At 30.7% G+C, this 25,745-nt stretch overlaps 1 long non-coding RNA gene across 1 annotated transcript in view; it reads left to right on the forward strand.

Moving 5' to 3' along the window:
- Window positions 1–25,745, forward strand: part of LOC143201221 (uncharacterized) — a 125,669-nt gene that overhangs the window by 65,001 nt on the left and 34,923 nt on the right. Inside the window, exon 2 of the long non-coding RNA XR_013006915.1 lies at window positions 23,532–23,629. This is a non-coding gene — a long non-coding RNA (uncharacterized LOC143201221). The remainder of the gene's footprint in view (window positions 1–23,531; window positions 23,630–25,745) is intronic.

Consider the following 25,745-nt stretch of genomic DNA (forward strand, 5'->3'; position numbering starts at 1 on the left):
GATGAACAACACTTGCAACAAAATTGACTAGGATTACTTCTTTTGTCTTTATAATCTGCTTCGAATACATTAATAGTATCCTTATACTTGTACTAAAAGAGTTCTTTCACAATTGCTAAAGGTAGGTTTAGAAATTCATCTTTTTGATGACATGATGTTAGTCTAGGTTATGGTGAGAGAAGCGTCACGTCATCAGAGTTACAGAAATCTGACTGTTTGGCTGACAGAGGCAATTTTCTTAAAAATTGTTTGACTGCTAGAAATACTTCGCCTTTTACCGGATATAGTTTCAGTATCGTTTCGTTCAAAAAATTATCAATATTTTTAATAGAAATAGGAACTGCTAGATTTCTTATGTTTTGTAGCTTACCAATGTCTATCAACTTCTTGGCAGGCAATCATAACATGTTTGTGCTGAGTAACTAGTTGTGAAAGAAAAGAAACTACTAGAAAAGAAATCAAACCATTTGATCTATTTGTTTTATGTTAAAGCCAAACTGAACTAAAATTCAGAGTTGATGCGGCAACATTGCGACGTTTTGATGTCACAAATTTAGTTGTGGTTAGAACTCTCACTTATTGTGAATTTGTTGATAATATATTTGTAGAATCTGTTGTGGTGACTGGTGAACAAGATGACAACTTTTTCTGGAGAATATTCAGCGTGAGTGTTTATCAATTTTTAGGGAAACAATTTAGCAATGTACCAAAAATTCTAAGAAAGCAATTAATTACACTTATTTTTTATATATTAAATTTAGTTTGTTATTATCTTAAATATTAATAAACAGCAAAACAACGACCAGCTCTTCACGACCAAGAACCTTCTACTATTAAATTTAACAACTCGAAGGCAAAACGATACATAATTAGCCATAACTATTTTAAAAGCAGTATAATATATATAATTTCAGCAATTCCAACATATAACAATATATCAAATAAAACTAAGCTGACTATCTTCAGAGAATGATAAATTAAATCAATTTTTGTTTATTTGAATTACCAATTGAATAAGAAAAATAAGTTTTATTTATTTAACATTATCAATAATGTTATTCTATACCAATATGTCAAAATTGAAGTAGCATGGGAGAATTGCAAAAGTATGCTCCTCAGAGTCAGTGCTTTTGAACAGGATCCAACAATAGGGTATTATTAGTGTGTTTACAAGTTTGTGCATTATTAGTCTTAAATTATCTTGTATATTCATAATAATATTTGGGAAATATTGGTTCGTTTTGCAACAGTTCGTCGATTCGTTGGTGCATTTTGTACCTTCTACATTTTTAGAAAGAGACAGGAAGAGAAAGAGACAGACTTATTAAAGGTGAATAATTTTTTTTAATAACAATAAACAAAGGTGAAATTTAATGGTATATTTTAATTAAAAAGGAACAAAAACCGAAAGATACTACCGGGCACATTAAATTACATTAGCCCGATTTTTTTTCGTTAATTATAAAATAAGAAGGAGAAAGTGAATCGCCATGAACAGCTTTACGACCAGAGATATAAACTTTATGAAGCATTAATCTTCATTTAACAAATAATTTAATTACCAAAATGTATTGATGCCTTCTTTTACAGTATATATTATGCCAGCAAAAAGTTTAATAATGCTACATTTTATTATTCTTAAATGATATTATAAAATTTTAATTTATCCAAGTATATATATATATATATATATATATATATATATATATATATATATATATATATATATATATATATAATACTGTTATCAAATGCAATTTAAAAATACAAATGAGTACACAGTTATAATAGTTTGTAGGTTAGGGTTGTATTTGATTATATTTACATTGAACTATTTTCCATACCACCTATGAGTTAGAGTTCTAGCCGCGTTTGTAGTTGTATTCCCTGGAGTTGTAATCTACCTAATTAACAAGTGTATATCAAAGTAATATATTTTACTTTCACAAGAGAGCATATATACCTTCTACGTCTTTTTTTAAGTTCTTGTGTCCTTATAAAGATATTTTGGTATCACTGTATTACTCCTTAGATTGTTCTGTTACGACTTGTATACATCTTTATTGATTTAACTAGATTTAATCACTGCATTCCCCTTATTGTTTTTATTTATTTATTTTATTTATTTACCATATCTGCAAAACAGGTACTATTCTTTCTCTCCTGATAAATCTTAACGAAATGATAATGCTCATAAATATTTTACATACTACAATAACATTTCCTACAGTTATCTTGTTTCCCCTCTCTCATCACCCTGTCTTAGAAATTAGCAGCAGTGAATCAAATCATATGCAGAAAGTTTCATTCAAGTGAATAACTAAGCTGCTAATTTCCAATATATCTAACAATTGTTAACATCTTTTATTAATTTCTTCTTCAAGTTCGAATTCATCCAAACTGAAGGTTTTATTAACCATTCCTATTTCCAGCATGAAGTACTATATATCTGCAATGAATTATTAATAAATGTTACGCTAATAATACCTAATCAATTATTATTCCAACGTTTACCTCTTCCCATCAACATATTTTCAGACCCAATGTCCCATTCCCATTCATCCATGTCTCATCTAAATACACAAATTGAAATAATAAGTCTTCCATGATTATATCATATGCTTTTAGAAGTTATATTCATTTAAGAACAATGTATGGAACTTCCATTAGACTTCTTGGGTTATCTTTTACACCATTTAAATTTTATATTACCTGACAGTGCACGAAAGGATATTCTACATGCCTCATAGAACGTATCTCATAGCTTTAAGCTATCTATGGATACTTTCCAAACAGTTTCCTCTGAAATAGTTGTATTAAATTGTTTAATTATTGAAAAAACTACTCAGTGTTTTTTTTTTAATATTTCATATATTGGATCTCCGATAGAGCTAACATCAAGCTGATCTTGATTCATCACCCACTTAGTATGAGGACCGTTTTTTTCTTCGGTGAACCAAGATTATATCTTTGATTTTTTGGGATATTTTAGTGACCGTATCTATACAAATATTCAGTGCAGCATCAATATTCTAAAAATTCTTGCAATAAAAACCAATTTAACAAAATAGTTAACAGTGAAAATGTTTACCTCCATAACAAATTTTACTGGCAAGAGGGTGACTACATTATCCCGTAATAGGCAGCGATTTTAAATTTATCAAACCAAGCAAAGCATTAAAATAATGTTTGCCCATTTATAACCTCTTATCACTATTACTGAGAAGAATATTGCATACGTTTGACAACCGGACGATTTTGGCTAGTTCGTACTTATCAAACAGCATTGTGTCTCTTTATAACTAGAATAAAATGAAAAAGAATATTATGTTGTTGAAATTAATAGAAGATTTTTTAAGAAAACTTGTTTCGTCAAGTCAAAGTGTTAAGTGTCATTTTTAAATGAATCACATACAATGATTTAATAAAATGTAAATAAAAATTTGGGGTAATAATCTTTAAGCACAAACCACCAGTACTTAGCAGAAATTTGTTTTAATATATGGTTTGTTTGAGAGCTGATAAATTTATTCACAAGATATATTTAGCCTGTTTCTTAAGAACTAACGTGATCATCAGTGAGTTAAACATCAGTTGTTAGTCTCTGATGATAAAATTATAATATTATGACAACAATTCTCTTCTAGTGGAATATTTTCTAGTTTTTATTTTTAGTTCCACTTCTGAGTTTTGATCTGTTCTTCTGGATTCTGAAACGACTTCTGGATACGTGAAACAGATCGCAAACAGTATAAAAAGAACTACTTTAACCTATTTTCATTCCTGATTTACAATTTTTAATCAAATAAAATGCCGTTAAAGGAAATAATCAAAATAATGAATCTATTGAATATTTTGAAAACTAAAACCAATTTAAAAAAGCGCTACTGATATAGACTCGCCCAGTCAATTTACCTTTTAAACAGTTTTTGGTAGCTCAGGTCCAAGGTATAATATAGAAATTCGAAATAATTGGAGCAAACAGAAAGCATGTGGTTGAAGCTATAGCAATATGACACAATAAAAAAATAAACTTAATAATATACAGAGCTTATGAACGCAGTAGAATTATTGTAGGTGATCCTCTATAATTAACTGACATCTCTAATATTCAATTTTAGTTTAAAAATACAATATAATACAATATTTTCTTCTTCATCTTCTGTTTAACATATATATTAATGGTCTGATTTTACGTCCAATACAAGTACAATGGCTTTAAGAGCTTGTATTTTAATTTTATAGGTAATTATAGGTAGTTATTTTTGTACACAGTAGTAACTAGAGTTGATTTGTGACCCATAATTATTCAGCTGTTCCGAAGGGTGGTAACAAAGACTGGTCCTATGGCTCGAGACTTATTAATAGTTCTTTTACGATACTCTGTTTAGTACAGTTTCGTATATTCCGTAGAATATTTCGAATCGTTGTTTTTATTGTTCGATGCGCGGCATTTTTGAATCAATCAGCGGTCGGCATTCTTCGCCGACTCTAAAAGTCGAATACCTGGACCAAAAAGTTCCGAAAAAAATCCGAACCTCCATTCCTGGGCCCCGTCGATACCATAAAACTGAACCGCTTGCCAATAACTCCGACCCCCGAGAAAATTAATTGGCCTTTTTTATTTTTTCGGATAGTCCGATTCTAATTAATTTCGTTTTCCCTCTCTCTTTTTTTCTTCGTTCGTCTCCCTTTTCTTCGCTCGTCTTTGTTGCTTTATTTCTCGACACAGGTGTCTCTCGTCCTGTCGGAAAATGAGATTTTAAAATGGAATTTTTCCACGGTCCTAATGAAAATCTGATGTTTTTCGACTTTGTGTTTTCTGTAGATGTTTCTCGTCCTTTTTAAATTAGCGAATCGGTTTTAAAATATTACCAGCGTTCTATTACGAGTACTTCATGTATTTCAATTTAAATATTTGTTTTCTGATGATTTCTAGTTTAAAACGAACAATCGAATAAATGACTAAATGATTTCATATTGAATTATCTTTTAATATCCTACGATTAACAAATTTCGATTTTATTTATTTACATTTCAGTTTATGCTAATTTATCTTTCACCAATTACACAGGTCCGCAAAAAATATTCCAACAGCTGTCTAAATTTTGTGATGAAATTTGATTTTTTGAGTTTGCTGAATCCGAAAATGGCTTCATGGGGCTACATGTTTCTTAACAATTGGCCTAACTATGTTGAAGGAGTTCACATGAATCACATTAAATTAAAAACAATACTAAGTTAACATATGATTACTAGTATACACCAAACCTTTAACTTTTTCCACAGATTTCTCTTTGTACATTTTCTTTTTGGAGGTCTCTCTGAAGCACCCAACCATAGCTTGATGTTATCGAGACGCTCGATTTTCCCTGGTATCTGTTCTCCATCTCTATAATATTATGGTGGTGTATAGTATAGTGTAAATAGTATTGGTGAAATAGTTCACCTTGCTCTTCACTTACAGCTCCGACATTTTATGAAGAGTAATCTAAACGTAAATGAAAAAATATACTTTTAAACTAATTAGGCAACCTAAAGCTTGAACTGCTTTTAGAATTATTTTGATGATTTGTTTATAATTAGAGTTTTTCTGATTGTATAGACATTTCTTATGACCTTCTTAAAGGCAATCCACCAAGTCATCACATCAACTAGTAGTAAAACAAGCGAAATAAGTGTGCAATTACCCTGAAGTTAAATGGGTCCATGATGCAATCCAAGATTTCGCCATAAAACCTCAGACAAGGTAAATAGTAGCAATATGGAGACAACAGAAACATTGAGTAATGGTGGTTTGCACAAGACCATACGCGAAGATTCGGCGAATATCTCTCTGTTCTTGGTGATCGAAGATCATGGCGCATTCGGTTCCTCTTGGAAAGTTTCGGTCTCCAAAAATCATTTGGCGGTTTTTATCGTTTGGTTCGAAAGCGCATATTCTTTTGTTTATAACCAAATCTTTCACAATAGCAAAAGGTCTCGTGATCATTTTTCGATGGTACGTGTAGTGTACTATTGCCAATTATTGCCAAAATAATATGTAGCGTCTGAACGTTTCTAAAAGATTGTCAAATAATTCTAAGAGTGGCCGGTAACATGATAAACAAGGTTATGAGAACGAAGAAAATGCCAGTAATATTGAAATTCAACTCATTTGGAAATTATGGTATGAATATGTCATAAAACTTTTATGTTTATACGACTTTAATATTCTATTTATAAATTCCTGAAAAGATTTTAAACATTTACAATTCTGTAACTATTACGAAATAATCCAAGATCATCAGAAGATATATTCAGTCCCAAGAGAAAATAATGTATTTGTAGAAATTTCACTATGAGGTGACACAAAATGTATAAACGGAGTCATCAGGCAATTTATCCCTCAATGATAGAGACAAGAATTATATAAACAGGTATGAATTTGTATTTACTGCATAGTGTATGATGATATTCTAGAAATGTATTATAGAAATGTGAACTATTTTGAAGGTGAAATATTTGTTAACTGTGTTTAAACTATTTCAGACACAACGGCGAAGTGGTATATAAAAGCTGACCAGTACCAGATGACTTGGATGGAAGAGCCACAGTTATTAAGGGAGCCTTATAAGGGAATATTATACAATTATCTATTAAAATTATAAAGTAAAAAACTAATCTTTCAAACAAATAAATTTGAGATATATCTTGGACATTACTGTATTCAATAAGCTTTACTTTATATTTTAGGTCAAAATATGGTAGCCTTTTTGGAAAGAAGATAAAATCCTATTGTTGTGTATTGTATTATGGAGTCGTCATTTTTACATGTTGATGTCTTCATTACATTTGAAAATGTCTACATTGTTCTATGAATTACATAAAATTAGTAGTAATATGACATTATTGTATTTTTTAACCTTTTCTCAATTCAAACAATAATATATCGAGAAGTAATGTTCCAACAACCATCGGAAAACTTTTTTTTGTTGTTAATAATTATTTTATATGATATTATTAATAAACACCTTTTCTGTCGTCAGATATGAATTTTTTTTCATATTATTTGACAAGTTTTGTACTGCGGAGAATATCAATAAATGTAATCCCCTTCAATAAAAATAAGAAAAATATCTCTTATTTTTTTATAGTACGTATCTTTATTAAAATTAGTAATTAAATAAAATAGTAATTTGCAAAGCAGAAAACAAAGTTAAATATTATTTCAGATTTCATAACTATATTCTTCCAAGTAAAATATAAACATTTTAATTTTTCACGTTTTTTATGATTTTTTTATATAATTATATGTATTTTCATACATATTTATCATTCAAAAATATATTTAGTGTAATAATTAAATTATAATGAAAAATAGTGTTATTTTCTCGAAGCCAAAACCTATGTCATTCATAATCGCGCCAATTTTTTCCACGTTCGCTCAAATTAGTTGGCCCGATCCTCAGCTTCTGGAACAACGTTCTGTTCTTCGCCAAGCGTTGAAAGTCATGCGGCGAACACTGGAACGTCGCAAAGTCCATACGCGCTACGAATTTGAACCCTTTTTGAACTTTGAAACCTGTTCGGCACGAATGTTCGTCGAATTTTATTTTACCTTGGCTACATACTGATGTATTTATCCCACACTCGTCTTGCTTGTGAATTGTTACCAGTAAATATTAGAAGTAGCAATACATTAATTTAAAATTCTGATTGTACTATACGCACTTAATAACAAGCTACTCAGTAAAACTTTAAATAGCACAGTCCCACAAATGTGATATCAAAATGCAATTAGACATAACAGGTCAATAGAAAATCCCCGACCTGACACATAGATGGCGGTACTACAATTAAATACATATGTTTTTTAGTAAGCCCTAACCCTCAAAAGATGCGTGTATAAATTTGACAGCTGTCGGATCATTAATTTGTGAATTATAACATTTTGAATGAAGTAGCTTTTGTTATTGTGAAAAAATGGATAAAAAGAATTTCCCATGCTGATAAAATATTGCTTTTTGAAGGGAAAAAATCAAGTTGAAGCAAAAACTTGGCTTGATGTCGAGTTTCCGGACACTGCTCCATGAAAATCAACCATCAAGGATTGGTATGCTAAGTTTAGAGTGGTGAAATGAGTACCGCAGTGGACGCCCAAAAGAGGTTGTTATCCACGAAAACATTTAAAAAATCCATAAAATGATTTTGAATGACCATAAATTGAAACTGAATGAAACAGCAGACACTCTAAAGTTATCAAGTGAACGTGTACATCTGATCATTCACGAATATTTGGATAAGAGAAAGCTCTGTGCAAAGTGGGCACCGCGCAAGCTCACTTTGCCAGACCAAAACAAGGACGAATTGATGATTCGGAGCAGTGTTTGAACATGATCAAGCGTAATAAACCCGTGTGTTGCATCCCTATGTAACAGTAGATGAAACATGGTTCCATCATTTCACTTCGAAGTCCAATCGACAGTCATCTAAGTGGACTGCACATTATGAACCCGCTCCAAAGCATGGGAAAACGCAATAGTCGACTGGCAAATTTATGGGATCTGTATTTTGGGATACGCATGAAATAATTTCCATTGACTCCATTGAAAAAGGGAGGAAATGAAAGAAGAAATTTGAATAAAAGAAGAAAAGTTAGAGGGTCGCTATAAGCAGTGTATCAACGTTGAATGGAATTATGTTGAATAAAAAAAAAACAATTTTGCCGAAAAAATGTGTTTTACTATGGTAGACCGGGGACTTTTCAATTGAACTGTTACCATATTCAAATGTGAATTTCCAAAGGCAAAGCTATTTGCGATATAATTCTCATTATCAATAATTCGATTGATAACGATATAATTCTCAGAACCATTAATTTCATATGTCTATCCTTTTCATTAAAATACTAGAGAAATAAGAATTTAAGTGGAAATATTATTTGTAACACGAAGCCATTTAAAAGAGTGTACCTTGAAGGGACTATTAATAACCACCAGGAGGTAGTCGACACCTCGGTAATGAGGTCTTATGCAAATCAACGGAACAATTTAATGTCTCGTGACTGGATATGTTTTTCGAGAGAGCGATCGTAAATCCGTGGAGAAGACCGACTGGACTGTTTGATTTAAAAATATGCCGTGACTCGTCCCAATACCTTAATCGAAAACAGCTTTTTATCTACGACAAAGGCCATATATCAAGTTCGACGGATAATTGAAATTTTTGTATATGGCCGCAAAGACAAAACATTTATTTATTATGAGTGTCAAGACTTGTTGAAAGAAGTTGATTGTCTGGTATTTAATAACACTTATTGGTTGATTTTCACAGTCCCAGAATATTGATTTACCTGATCTTTTATTGGCGGTAGATGATTGATCTTTTCGTAGTACAACCATAGTTTTAAATTAATGTATCGCTACTTCTAATTACTTACATCAATGCACAAGAAAGGCAAGATTGGTTTGCTTCAATATTTTAATATCCTATGTATTGTACAGTAGTTTATTTTCTCAATATTGCTAATTGTCTTCTATCCGGTTTTACGCCGATATCTTGGATAACATCGTGGGTAGATTTTACATGAAGGTAATAGTAAACATCTTTCCTTTTTCTCATTACTAGGATCTGTGATGAATTTGTGAAACTCCATATTTGCACCCCACAAGCTTAGATCGGTTTCATTGTTAATCTATAAATCAATTTCTTTAATCTCAAGTAAAACTGGAATATTTTTTGCACATTACCCGGCATTATTGAATTTTAAATCTTATCAGCTCTAATATGGTCTTATTAATGACTGTATGATGTTAATGAAGAAAAAAATTATGTGCTATTTCACTTTATTATGAAGATACTGATTATTGGGTGTTTTTTATGGGATAATGTTGCAACATCGAGATTAAAATATGATAAAAAGCGATGGCTAGCAGTAGATAACACTTGTGATGAAAACATTTCTAAGAGTTTCGTTTTTGGTCTTTGTTGATCACGAGTTTTTATTTTATTGTATTCTTGAATGCCTCAAATTCTGGTAAATGAAATAGGGAAACATAAAAAACGTTCCTTGATTTTTTGTTACAAAGTTTTGATATGGCCATTTTTAGCATAGTTCATGGTTAATGTTGTCTGCTTAACACATTTTGCATCATTGTAATGGATTTTTTCTTTATACTGTCATTGTCATTGTCATTACTATTGTTAGGTGATTATAGTCAAGTAAAGACTAGAAAATTTAATACAAAAAATAAAATAGGAGATATTTTAATATATCCGGTAAAAATTATAAAAATATATATATTAAAAAGGCAATCAAATTTTCATTTAGCTATCTATATTATATAAAACTTATAGTAAAACTTATAATAAAAGGTAAAGTCTCCAGAAAATAATGCTAAATTAGCAGTTAGTGTATAAATGTTTTGAAATAAGAACACTGAATATTAGATGAATTTAAATGAAATAACATCAAAATGGTCCAATGGCTTTAAATACCATATATTGCAGTACTCCTTTATTTCAACTTCTTAAGTCATAGTCATTTTTGATTGCTTCTCCAATACTGGACAATGTTAGGTTTTTAATATAGGAAAACAGATTCGTTCTATCCTTCAATTTCCAAAGAGTCATTAATATTTTTATACAGACGTTCTTGAATCTGTTAAATGTAATTTATAATTGTGCATATTTTGAAATGAGTACAAATTTACCAATCCCTTATGAACAATAATTTCATAATTTTATTATACTATTTATAGTTGACTTATAAACTCTTCCTTCCAACTAACCAGCACAGTTTTTTGATTTTGAGACTGATTGGCCCAGTTTTTTGTCTAGAGTGATGTCCTACCAACATAATAAACAAGTAGAAAATATAACCACCAGTCAAAGACGTCTCCCTCTCACGTGTCAATGATCGTTTAATCTATCACTCAGTAGAGCTTGCAAAATCACAAAATTGGTTATTAATTTTACACACGCAAACTCAATAGTAACTTCTTTCATCCAAAATGAAGCACGTGATGCAAAGGAAATAACTTTAAAATTTTCTCAATAATGTTGAAGAGCAAGACGGTCACATTATAGAAACATTATAATTGTTGTTGAATATCAACACTACCGGAAATGATATAATGACACCAGAAAATAGTTCTTTTATGAACATTCTCTGAAATAATAAAAAGAATTGGACTAATATCGAGAATGAAACCCATCGTAGTCGCCTGCGAAGGAAACCGACCGATTCTTCGGACGGACACCTGGCCCATTAAACGCTATTTTTAGTGCGACTTTGTTATCGAGGAACCGGGAAAATGAAAACCGTATCCGTGTTCGATGGAATAAATGACGCATCTCTAAGTGACTGGAAATTTATATTTCGTGTAGCTTGGACGTTCTACAAGCAATTCGGTCAAATTTAAGACTGTGTTGACCGCGGCAATTGGTAAGAAAGATCAACGGACCTATCGAACATCCGTTGAGGACATTTTTTGTATATACTTAAAATATTTTTCATTAAATATATTGTATATTTAATGAATTAATACTTGTATTCAACAAGCAGGTGTTAAGAAGAAAGGAATTGCTTAAATAACATCCTTAAATGGACAAGCGAACATTATTTATAACCCATTTTGATTTTTAACAATTAATAGATCAATACCAGACCTTACCAACGAACTTACAATTTGTTTTAGGAGGGCTTTAGTCAAGTACTTGCTATCACATTTTCATATATACTTTAACAGACTTTCCATGGGGAAATAGCAATGTCAGCAGCCTTAGATCTTAAATGCCTTAAGATTGTTGTTAATGAAGTAATATAAGTGTGGTCTCCCTATATGTCGAACTACTAGCCATAAAGATACCTTTTGGAAAATGTTTCCTTTTTTATGTTTAATTAAACAAAAAAGGAGCTGGGGAAAGTGCTCAAGGATCTTTAGAAATATATCTAATAAATTTCATCACTGAAGAATGTTGAATATTCATGTTGATGTTTCGAAAGTGTTGCCGCATTATTTATAGAATGATAAATTGGGTTTCTACAAATTAGTGTGGAATATACTATGAAATGGATATTAATTGATCGATATATGTGAGCTTAGTATAACAAGAGCAGTCGAGATACAAAGGCAGCAAATTGATTTTGATATGTTATAGGACCAGATTAATATTTCTTTTATTATTATTTATGATTGTAATCTAGGTAATTAACACTAATAAGTTATTTGCTTTGTCATAATTTGCTACAGTTTTACAATTGCAAGGGCGTTGTTCTACGATAGACAATTTGGCCTTAATATCTGTATTACTGTATTTAATGTACACTGAGTTTTTTTTATCATTTCACTGATCAAATGATTTTACTGCCTTTGATCTTCTGACTTAACCCATCATTATCTAGAATCTGGAAAACCTGAACATCGTGCTGATAGAGCCTCTATTCATGACTTAGGGCGTATCGACATTTTCTACCTTCAGAACTTTATGCGGTTTGTCGTTACGAGTTTGCCATGGAGCATCATAAATACCTGGTAGTACCTGGTGTTGGAGTCTTTTTATAATTTTTCTATCGCTTTCGCCCCATCCAAGTCCACCTTGGTTTTAGAACTTATTAATATAGCAAGAGCTTATTACGTACTAACTAGATTTATTATCTACCCAATTTGCGTTTTTGATATGTATAAAGAACGGCTATTTATGAAAATATACAATAATTACGTTACTTTTTCATAAAAACTATTCTCGTCAAAAAAGCATCAATATATTTTCGTTTATTACTACTTACTGGTCCTTAACTTTTTCAATAAATAATATTTGGTTGGATATAACTGATTCTAAAACATAATTTAAGTCATGTGAAATGTTTTCTTAGACTTCCGTTTATAAATTATCATTAAACTATTAGTGTAGTTTCTGAAGCTCGTTTTTGCTATGGGCCTTGATTACCGTTCATTTGTTTTTTTTATTGTAGTTACTCCCGACTATATTTTTACATTTCGTTATGTCAGAATAATAATACAATCATATTCACAGTAGGAGGAATTTCTTGAATAAAAAATATAAATAAGTTAGGTATAAGAGCTTTTTTTTCTTACCTTTTATTTATCTCAAGTGTGTAAATTTAAATTCATGTTTATATTTGAGACACTACTTGGTGCGTCATATTTTAATATGTATAGGATAAACAACTGTTACTTTGGTTAAATTATTTTATTTCGTGCAAAAGACGACCGGTTACATGTACGTACACAAGAAATATGTTATAGGACTTGGCACGGGCTTATTAATAGAGAAAATAAAAATAAAAATCGTAAAATAATAACTTATCATTTAGTTGAGAAACCTACATTATTTATTGAAAAATATCTATTCAAAATTTTCTGTCAAATCTATGAAATTATTATGAGAAGGTATTACTGTATCTCTATTATTACTTGGTGTTACTTGGGCTACTGTTGCCTAGGGATAGTTATAATTACAATCGCAAACATAATGTTCATCCATTCCTTGGTGGTATTTTAACCCGTGACTTTCGAAGTCATGTCACCTTAGCCATCACTATCAAACCGGTAAATATTTTCTCCGTGTATGTCAGTATAAAACACTAAGATTATTTTTCTCTGAGTTTTAATGAGTCTATAATATCTTAGACGCGAATATATACAAGGAGGATTAAAATGAATACAGTCTCTCATTCTGATTGTTTATAATGTTGTAGAAATTTTCTCCATATATAACCAGTATTGTATATATGTATATCTGTGTTCATGTCACGATTATCTTAACATGAATAAAACGCGAATCAACTGTAAACACTCCAGATGGCAGAAAGTAAATATTTCGTCCGCCCCATACGATGGAAACTAATTTTGTATGCAACAAATGTACGACACAAACATAAAATGCATAAAAAATGTAAATAATTTCACTGGAAATTGACTGTAAGTTTAGTATGTGGGCATGGAGTCATATGTATTATAAAATATGATATTCGGAATTATCATTGACCATCATATATTCGAAAACGTTTCAGAATGTTCGACGTTTCATTTCGCGACTACAACTAAACGAGGGTCAGGTCATAGGCGGAGATCGGAAATATCCTCTGTTTTTTGTTTATTATATTTAAAAAAATAACAAGGAACAGATAGAGCGTACCCGGTTCAATCATTAAAAAAGATCAGGCAATAATAATTCATGCAGTTTTATTTAATATCTAGGGGCACTTTAAAAAGGAAGCAAAACTAGTGGAATTGAAATATGGAAAAATTGCTTGCTTAATTAATTGCGCAAAGTTGCTGTTATATCTATCTAGGAATCTAGTAATGGGATTGTTGGCATAGTAACATAAAGACAGCATATATTGTTCTTATCAAAGACTTAAGATGAATATTATTGCAGATGCACCGAGATACTATAGTGGTGATTATCTACATCAAGACTCTCAAATACCTACTGTTACTCAGAAAATCAAGATAATGACAAAGAGACATGAAGAGAAGCTCCACTCTCTGTTGTAGAAACTAAGTAAGGACGATTGGGTTCTCCTAGATATATTAGTAAGTTCAAGTAATTGTAAAAAAACAAACCGTAGGTTAGTCGGCAACGACTAGTATCAATGTGTTAATAAAAAAAAACATCTCTTACTGAAAGATTAGTAATCATTATACAGGTTTACTTCAAAACTATATGAAGTGTTGCACATTTTATTATTTAAGGAAATCATTTTGCATTCATATGATACGAATTTTCTTGATTCAAATATGTATTCAGTGATGATATGTTATGTTGCTTCATTTCTTCTTGCAATCTATTTGATGAAAATTATTACAGACACTTCTCAAAATACCAAAGGTTTGCAATCTAATGTTTGTTTTTTAAGGATAATCTTGAGACAGATCAGAACATTCAACCCTTTTTAATATAAAGTAATATTAAATTTAAAATCAATTACTTATAATGAAAACTTTTAAAAAAAAGTTAAATAAAGATACATTTGGCCTTTTATCGGGATTTTTGACATTTGACTCGAATTTTGCTATCATTATCAGAGGGTCTCTCTAAAGGTCGTGAATATAATGAGTAGTCCTTTGAACAGCTCTGAAACAGTTTCTTACTTTTTATGAATATATTCAAGTATTAATATGTTGTCTGGAGTGTTAGTGCGAAATGAAAGATTCCAAAGTATACTGAAAGCCTATTAGTGAATCCCAATGCACTCGGCAAACAGTTAAATATGCGCGATGACAGTGAAGTGCGTAGGCTCAAACGCAAACTACCATGCGAACTGATTAATAGACAGATATAGTGATATTTAATAATCTCTGGGATAAGTTAAAATACTTTTTAGAATAAGTTAGGATATACTTTAAAATAAGTTATAATAGTATCTGGAATATGATTTGGATTATAAGTTGTACAGTAGATCACTTATTGATTTTCTACATGGCAGGATAGTTATATTAACAAAAAAAATATGTGATAAACTAGCGATGTTTAAGTAATACTAACATATTAATAATAATATTAAGGTAATATTAAGATATTTTATGTATATTAGTGTTGATATCATATAGATATATTTATACACCAAAAAATATTTTTGGAATATATTGGATAATATTCTCTTGTTCTCAAGTTTCAGCTGTTATTGCACATGTGTTATACCTTTTTTCTTTTAAAATGTATGTGCATTATTAAAAGTTATTTATATATTAGTACTACGAAGACAATGAGTAAGTTAAGACAAAGGTCCTTTGTTAAAAATATTTTCCTAAATTAAAGTCAAAATTCTTATGAAGAACACACAAAGGGAGAAGACAGAGTCGACACATGGATAGTCGCAAAATATAAGTTTTTCTTTAAGTTTTGGTCATGTTCTTTTAAAGGCATGAGAAACAATAGTGACTAAAAATGGAGAATATTTTACAAAATTAATAATAAACAATATAACTTCTAAAATGCCTTCAAAAATACATCAAAATTAATATACAGATTTTTTAAATTAAGTTACTCAGATTGAAAATTAGAAAATTCATTTAATTGCAGATAAGATGACTTTATTTTTATGTATAAATTACCAGAGCTTCGTACTGGAATGTATTTTACTGATTTGTTAGGATAAAGCTTATTGAGAACGACACTAGGAAACGCATTTTCTTACACCCTATGATTTTCTTGTCTATTTCGCCCCTCTTTTTGTCCCTATGGTAATAATGTTAGGTATTAAAAAATAGTGCTAATTTTTTTTTCATTAAATACACTTCACTGATTATTTTAAGTATATGTCACGTTTGAGTGTTATCCAATACTTCTGTATTAACATGATATTGGAACCTCTTGACTATGTATCTTTGCGATTCTCTTTACATTTTAGTTTCAGTTGGTCTCTGAAAGCCTCTGTATAACAAATCATTCTTATAGTATATGAGTACATAACTAGGACTTTATTTTGAAAAAATCGTATGCTATTTTAAATATTTTTCACTCGATATCCCCATAACTAGCATATCGGTTTTAAGATATGCTTATACAATAGCAACCTATTATACACGGTTAATTTTTATTTTTTTAACTTAACCAATATTTATTTTATATTCCAGATTTAGTTAATTTTTTTTCCCTTTTAATTTGCTCCTGTCGTGAAAAGTGGTTTTGTTTTTAGCTATATGCATTAAACTACATTAAACATACAGTCGTACGACCCTGAAGAAATTCCAACCTACGAATTTCCATAAAATAAAAAGAAGAAGAAGAAAAAATGGCGATCTCGATGACATTTGGGAAAAATGAAATTGACCTCCTCGCACAGACAAACAAGACAAAAGACCACCGCAACAACAAACGAGAGCCTGAGAAAAACACTCACTGCTGCCGGCTATCGTTTTCGGTATTTATTCGAAATGGATACGGAACGACCGCCGAAGAATGTACCGGAGCTGTCGTGCGAATACATTACACAGTCCGCGAGTAGTCCAATACGAAGAAACCGCCTCAGAACCGTCTACGTGTCTGTACTGGCGATAGCCTTGGATCGTCGTTAGAAGTCCCGCGGCGAAACTACTTAAAAATTATTTCGTCTAATTCGTGAACATCGTTCTAATTAAATATTATTAGATCATATGTTCGTCATCTGTTTATAAACATTTCAATTATTATGTCATCATTATCTATTAAAGGGAAAAGAAATACTGCCCTGCAATATTCCTGGATGTCATGTATCCATTAAATTAGTCTGTCTGATATTTCACTCATAAAAACCATAAATTGATGTGAGATGTTACTGGTAGCCTATATGGTGAATATTTGTTTTAATTGAGACTCTTCTTGATTATAGAAATATAATATATTAACACTAATAAGCTTTTAGTTTTCATCCTAATTTACAACGGTTTTAAAATTACAAAGTATTTGTTCTACGACTGACACTTTGTGTTTAACATTTGTCACTGTTTTTACTTATAACTTCACTAAACTAGATCATATAGGTTTACTCTATTTCATCTTTGTTAACCAAGTCATCATTATCTAGGAGAAGGAGAATTTTACAGTCCTTGATAACCTTATCGACAGTTTCTAGTTTCAGGTCCTTATGAAAATTTTCGTTACGCATGTGCCATGGAACATCAACAATACCTCGCAGTACCTTGTTTTGAAATCTTTTTATGATATTTCTGTTTCTTTGTCTGATAAAACCTAGTGTTTAACATCATAAGTACGCATCACTCCAAGACTTATTGGTAAAGCCGACCAACTAGACCCCATCACGAGTGTAATTCAACGGATTCAGCTGTTAAATACAGCTCTTTCAGGACTATTTACTAAACCGATATTCTTCGTGCCATTTATATAACGTATTATCTAACAACTAGTGTTGGGAACAATCGACTGTTTATTAATTGACTACTATTTACTATTGACTGTTTCAGTCGCTATTTTCGATCCGACTGATTTTGTTAGTATTTACTATCGACTGTTTCAGTCGTTTACTTTTAGTTACTATTTTCGGTTCTACTAGTTCATTCGACTGTTTTTAAACAATGTGGCTGTGTCGTTCCAGTCGCGACCTTGAAAGTAATTCGCCGAATTTATGCTTATATAGATTTATATGTAATATATGTGGTTTTATGTTTTTTTTGTAGTTTGCTTGTGGATAACTATATATTGTAAATTAATATAGCAGCATTTTGGAATGCTAATTTTCGAGTGTAAAAAAATAAAATTGTAAATAATAAATAGTAAGATCCTTTTGACTGGCATAATAGGTAATAATTTGGGCTGGTGTAATAATTTTTCCTAAAAAATATTTAAAACTAAAATTAGTTTCCAAAGATTTCAAAAATTGTTTGTAGTAGCAGTTATTAAGTTTCTTTTAAAAATATTAACTGTAAAGAGGTGAATAAAGTATATTAAATATTTGTAAAAAATACATTTTCTGGTAGGAAAACTCTATTATTCAACAATTTATTTTGATGGCTATTAAGAAGAGCACCACAGTTTTTATTTGTTGACGAATGGACTATCTTAACAGAATGTGTTCCTACTTTTAACGCCAATTGAAATAATGACCACCGAGTTATCTGGTGAAAGATATCCCACGATGTCTTTAATTATACCGTTAACAAGAGGACTTCAACATTCCATCAAATCCAGGATTTTAACAAGTGAATGGGGATAAATCTTACAAAATTGTCTATTAGATATCATCGATTAAAGACTGACAATTTTAAAAATGAACACGATATACGGGAAATCCATACTAGAATGGAAGAAGTAATTATTCTGGATACTGTATCAACTTTACTGCAACAACTTTACAGATTAAGCAGTATTTGAAAATGCCATCTATTGAGCGTTTAGAAACCCCATTGGATTTTTGGCAAGCCCATAAAATGACACTAACTTAATTAAATCAGTTACACGTAGAATATCCCTCCCTAACATCTGTCCCCTCGGGACGAGTTTTTTCAAAATCTGGGCAAATAATTAACGGTTGAAGAAATCGCCTCACGGTAGAAAAGTTGAACATGATAATATACCTCAAAGAATTAAAAATAGAAATTAATATATTAAAGCACGATAAAACATTTGTGGTGTTATTATTCCATTCCTTTTTACAAATCCACTGAACATTCATTATAAAAGTAATCCTACTTTCTTTAAAATTATACTATTTATTACATGTTAATGGAAATTAATAATTTTTTTGTTCTTTTTTAAAGTTAGTACGTGAGTGAATACATATACATCTCTGTCTCGCTTATTTTACCAAAGGAGAATATAGACACATTTAAAATTAACTGGTCCAAGCCTTTATCTCCGTACTTTCCTATCTCACAATTTATACAGACAAGAATTTCTACATCTTCGTCTGACATCACGAATGGAAAAAAACAGTCGATCAGTGCATTCGATTTGATTTGATTTGATGGCTATTTTTTTGACTATAGACTGTTTCGATTGTTTTGCGACTATCGATTGTTTCGACTGTTTTCAATCGATAGTTCCCAACGCTACTAGCAACTAATGGAAAGGAAAAAAGCACTAATGATATAATTTTATAATATAATGTGAACTATTTTAATATAATTTGTGATATTGTGGATATATAAATCAAATGTAATTAGATAAGTCTTAAACTAGATATTTATGTCTACATTAAATATTACGTTGGGTTTTTGCAAGACAAATCATGTCTATATTGCTTCAGGAAATTGCTTCAGAGGCAACTTAGTTGAATTGAATTCAGTTTGTTTTAAGTTTTAAACAAATTTCTTTCAAAGATTTTAAAAGGTAAACTAGTTCATATAGATGCCATTGCAAGTATACGTAACTATATGTATGTAGTTCTAAACTTCTCTCTATTTAAATGTCTACCATCATTTCGAAGAGAAGATTGCTTCCGAATGCTTATTAGAAAAGTATCAAAAGGCTCTCGGTCAAAAGACAACTTTCCTATATTAGTAAATAGCTTTGCAATAGTATCGAATATATACTGTAGATGAAAAGAGAATGGAACTGAAAGGAGCAAGGATGGAAATAGAAATATTTCACATTTTGTACGTTTTTAATTTTTTATATATGTAACAAGTTTATACAAATTAATTTAGTTGTTATTGGTGATTGAGCATATAAACTAATTAGTATTCGTAGCTTTATTATAAATTTATTTAAATGTAATACATAGGTAGATGAATATGTTAATATTAAATGTTGGAAATGATAGAGAATTACCATTTGTTTATAGTGTTATTATTATATTGAAATATTTATGAAATAATATTGGATATATTAATAACAAGTGGGGCCGTTATTTGTTATTTCGATGGAATCATTGTTCAAATATGTACCAGCTTGTTCAATAAATTGTGTCGCTGGATAAGATTAAAATATGTATTCAACAATATTTTAAAAGTAAATTTTATTATTAAATATATTAATTTATTTTTCTATTGTACTTTTCGTATTATGAATACCATTTCGATATGAAGTTTTGTAAACCAAAGTATTATATCCAGTTATTCCAGTAGGGTAGAATGATAATATAAACTTGTGGATTGTTTGGAGATGACGTGACGTCAAACATCCTGGCCAATTTTTAGGTAGCGTTTAAATATTTGTTTTTTAGTGCTAGAGATTAGAAATAATTATAGTACATACCCCATTATAAAAGCCAAAACTCACATTCCCTTTCATATTATCTCTCTCTGTTAATTCATGCTCATCACATGCCGAATATAAAATTTATTGAAGAACATTTTAAGCTTCAGACAGTTCTATGTTAACTAATCATTTTCTAAAGCTTCAAAGATATTGGGAATTGATAATTGTGTATGTAATCGCCATATACTATCTTTGCGTGTTCCATGTAATTCCAGATTGATGTTTGATGATGCTCCAAATATGTAAATTATAAAAGCAGTGCAGCTACTTGTCAACATGAAGGAAACAAGTAACACTAAAGCAACAAAACTTAAACTGAAACATTTGACAGTACGTGCACACCATCGATATTGTCGCCAAATTTTCGCTCATTCTGATTAAGGATTAAGTCAACTCAACGCAAAATTGACACGGACAGATTTCAAACAATTAAAGTGTATTTTTCGATCAATAGTCCATTTGTGAGTCTTGAACTACTACTTGAACTTTTAAAGCACAGATATGTCTTTTGCTATAATTACTATGTCATTTACAAACGTTCCAAATACCCTACTTTGATCCTGAAGATTTTATTCTAATAAAATAAATACCATATATATGGTTAAATCAGGTAACAAGCACTTAATTATGTTAAATTAATAAAAACATAATTTCATTGTTCCAGGTAAAACTTTTTTAGCACGCTACAACTTCCCACGCCAAACGTCGACAAGCGAAGACACAGCAGAAAAAAAACCTAAACAAGCACAATTCTACAGCTGTTTAGATAAGTGAGGAAGCGGCCGGTTTCATAGAATACGGACACGTTTTTGTTTATCTTAAAACGGTGTCCCATTAGAGATAAAAGCGAGCTCGTAGCACCAATAAGGTCGGCGTAGTGCAGTAAGAGATAAATTGTAATAATGGAGCTTTATCTTTATTAAAAGGACATGTAAAAGGATTACCGTGTTATCTGAACGGGTGTTATATTCGATTAAAATTACATGACGTTTGAGATAATACGTGGATTTTCTTGTCGAGCAATGTTTGTTTGAATTTATAAACACAAACAGTCGCCGCTTCTTTCTAGGTTACGGTTAGAGGTACACAAATATTGAATAAAATTATGTTATGTTTATTGTTTTTTTTTAAATTTTTTTGTTCTATGTATATTCATATTGTAATTAATTTGGATTATATATGATATGTGTTATATAAATATATATATATATATATATATATATATATATATATATATATATATATATATATATATATATGTATATATATATATGTATATATATATATATGTATATATATACATACATATATAGAAAACTGGATGTGTTGTGTCTTTTATAAGGATGTTTGTTTTTGTTGACTACAAATTACATATGCTTAGTAAAATTTTAATTTATAACTATTTTACTTCACTTTTTTCACTTGTACTTGCATCAATATATCAATATACAAGCAGGACGAATGTAGGATAAATGAATCATTAAGTATTTCGCAAATTAAAATTAGACTACTTAACGTAATGTTAACATTAAACACTTACACACTATACAAGTTCATGTGTTTTGGTGCTCACCGATATCCTAAATTTTTGTGGATTCCAGTATAACTTCGACGTTGACGTGATTTAGTATACTTATTTAATGTTTTAATGGGAAACCTTAGATACATGTATAAATCCATCTGACTTCGAAGTTATCAGGTAGTTCTTTGTTGATTACGGAGGCATCATTGGATTATAAGTTTATTTTATATTTTAGTGTCATGTATTAGACTGATAACACAATCTTTTTGAATAATAATGGTTTGGAAAGAAAGCTATTTCAGTTTTCTTCATGTTTACATACAAAAAATTGTGTTCGTATAAATGTCAAATATTTAATCAATAATGTGCGTGGTGTTTAGATCCATGGTCTTTTATCACTATTCTGATAAAACCCTAATTCCACCATTACCCAGAAAATAGTAATTTCAATTCCTTATAGATGACTTTGTAGTTCTAGGTACAAGAAAGAATAGCGTCACTCGCTTATTGACTTCACAGTAAAACACAAAATCGATCAACAGTGGATCGACTTATAATAGCAATATTTGAAAGAGATTATTTAAGAAACTTCAAGAAGATTCACAAACGGTATTAATATTTATATTCTCAATGAAAGTTACGCTGTGCTTGGTATGTTTAGGAATTATTTGTTGTTTGGAATCTTCTCTCTGCTGTAAGTAACTGAAGCATCTAATTTTAAAAAATATTAAGTGTATTATAATATTTGATAAAAAATGCCTTCGTTTATTGCCAAAATAAGAAGTTAAGAAGCTGTTATATTCTCAGACGCTCTGAAAAAGCCGCAATTCTACATAGAGGATTTTAAATTTGCCATATCTCAGTTGATGCAGAATGTTTAATAAAAGCCCACTGCAAAAGCTTCTAGGGCTACCCTGAGGCCGTAGATCTTTTCTCATGTTGCCTTGAAGTTTTTATTTTAGTATTTTTAGTAGTTTAGTTAAGGATTTTAGATAAAATGTCAAGGTAAGTTTGAAAATCGCTAAATTGTTAACAATAATAAAATATATATCAAACAGCAAGATATGTATCGGGTATTCTATCATATCACTGAACTATTTGAGACTGACTGTTCAACCGAAAAGACAACAATATTTAAACGTAGATCAATTGGGAAAATGATAAAAAGTATATAAAAACCTAGTTCCGTAGATAAAGTAATATAAATCGAACAAATATTATTGTAGGCCGTGTACACATTATACACTATTTTTATTATACCCATATCTATCTGTACTTCATTAATTTTTCATTTTAAGAACAATTTCATTAAAACAATTGGTACAATATATATTAATCAAAACATTTTCCATAATTTCAGCGATCCGGTCATCTATTATCGAACTTCTTCATAGCATTCTCTGCATAGCTAATCCAGCATAGATCCAAACAAATGCTAGTCGGAAGGCGCTATATCTGGTGAGTACGCTGGGTATTGTAGAATTTCCATTTGTGCGGAAACAATATATTATTCACAACATTTGCAACCTGCGGGCCAAGATATCATTCCATCTTGCTATTGATGCTTTTATTTTAAGATAAAACGTTTTTCAATTTATTAAACTGTGTTTGGCAGGTCTCCAACGTAACAATTTAATTCGGCTTTATCAGCTTGTAATACACTACACATTGCTGATCTAACCACATACACATCCTTTTATAGTGAATGGGAATTTTTGCTCTTACAGTCATCTTAGTAGTCTCCTTTTTCATTCAGTCACAATATGTCACAGAAAATATTTTTAGTTCATAAGCAATTAAGCAGTAGTGCTGAAATCGTTCGAAATGACATTTTCAGATAATTCGTCTAAAAGCCATTTCTCACTCCATTGGATCTTTCACGTTACGCTTCACCATCTTTCACATACATCGCATATAAAATCAGGATACTCTTAATTCAATATTTGCTAAGCTGTCTGAAAGTTCTTTCATAGTATGAGCTAGTTTCTCGCTCAATTGATCTTCTGGATAATGACATCAAACATCAAATCAGATTTTCAATTTTCAATCGCTGAAATGAAAACCAGGGCTTGTGGAACAGTATTGTGGTATAATGAAGCAGCAACACCATAATTTCCTAAAAGTGTTTAAAGAGCTTTAGCAGCTTTTCACACTTCCTCAAATCAAACAACGAAAGTGATGAATGTTAAAATTGCAATTATAAGTGTTCTATTATTAATGTTCTTTATACCCTGAATAGCTCAATGATAGTACATGCAAAACTCTATGAAAAGAATTTATACAACCATCGAATTTAACAGTTATGTTAGGATCTTTAATGACCTCTATTTTAACTAAGAATTTTTAAAATCTTGTTATCTTTTTTTATATCATGAACTGATTTAGTAGAAAGTCAGTAAAAGCTGAAAATTTCAAGACATAACTAATTTATATATTTTGTAGAATCCGACAGTAAAACTGAACAGGAAGCTAAAGCAGATGAAGTATATTTTTCAGAGAAAAAAGCTGTTTCTTTTTATACTAAATAATTAACGCTATAAAATGTAAAAACCAGAAACCCTGATATATAAAATACGCCATTTTCGGTTGTATTTTTTTAAAGCACACCCATACATTTACACTTTTACGCCTTTTCCTTTAAAACTGTGACTTGAACAGGCCTAAATTCACTTACTATTTTAACCGGGTCGGCTTTATTACCCGGCCAAGACACTTTTATTATCCCGATTTCAGTTTGTTTTAATGGAATTTTGCTGTTTTCAAAGAAAAAAATAAACATACACGCCGATCTGCCTCAACGATTCCGCATTTTAACCACTTCGCGCCGCCATTCCCTCGCCCTTTGCCGCGTTTCTTGTCGTGGTGTATTTCCTCTTTTTTTCTTTGTTTCTTATTCGTACTGCGATTTTCCGCCTCCTCCTCCTCGTCGGAGTCGTCGTCCGTCCTCCACTTCTGACCGATGTTCGTTGACGTGGAGTGTCGTAAATTTGTCGCTGCCGGGTATAGTAAACAATGTTTTCGATCCTGTTTCCTCTAACAAATTCGTTGACAACACCGAAAGTATAATCTTAAATCTGTCTCTGGGACGGTCGATTGCTTGTAGATTGATACTCGTTCATCACGAAACCTTGACTCGCCATTAAAGAAAACATAGTTGATTTCGTTTTGTGGATATAATATAAATAAAAGGTGTCTATTCAAAGTAGTGGCTATTTGAGTCTATATATTTTGTCCATCTCTCAGACAATTTCCAAAAGAACAATTTCGCCTTTAAACTATTCATTGAACCATTTTTTAACTCTCTCGTAACCGATGAAGTGCTACTCTCCAAGCGCGTACCTCATCAATGAGGAAAGAGACGTGAAGTGGTAGTCGGATGGATGCAGATCTGGAGAGCATGACGCTCGCGAAAATTTCTCCCTTCCAAGTGATTTCAACGCTTTTTTGACTGGTTTTGCTGTACGAGATGACATGTTCTTACCATATTATGTGTTTTGTTGTTACTCTATGTTTCAATAATGTGCCCAATGGACAATAAACATTTTCTGTGATTTTATTATGTACATGACATGTA

Source organism: Rhynchophorus ferrugineus, unplaced genomic scaffold (genome assembly GCF_030347505.1).
Source record: "Rhynchophorus ferrugineus isolate W39M unplaced genomic scaffold, kcgeb_rfMv2 rfM1, whole genome shotgun sequence".
Classification (NCBI taxonomy): domain Eukaryota; kingdom Metazoa; phylum Arthropoda; class Insecta; order Coleoptera; family Curculionidae; genus Rhynchophorus; species Rhynchophorus ferrugineus.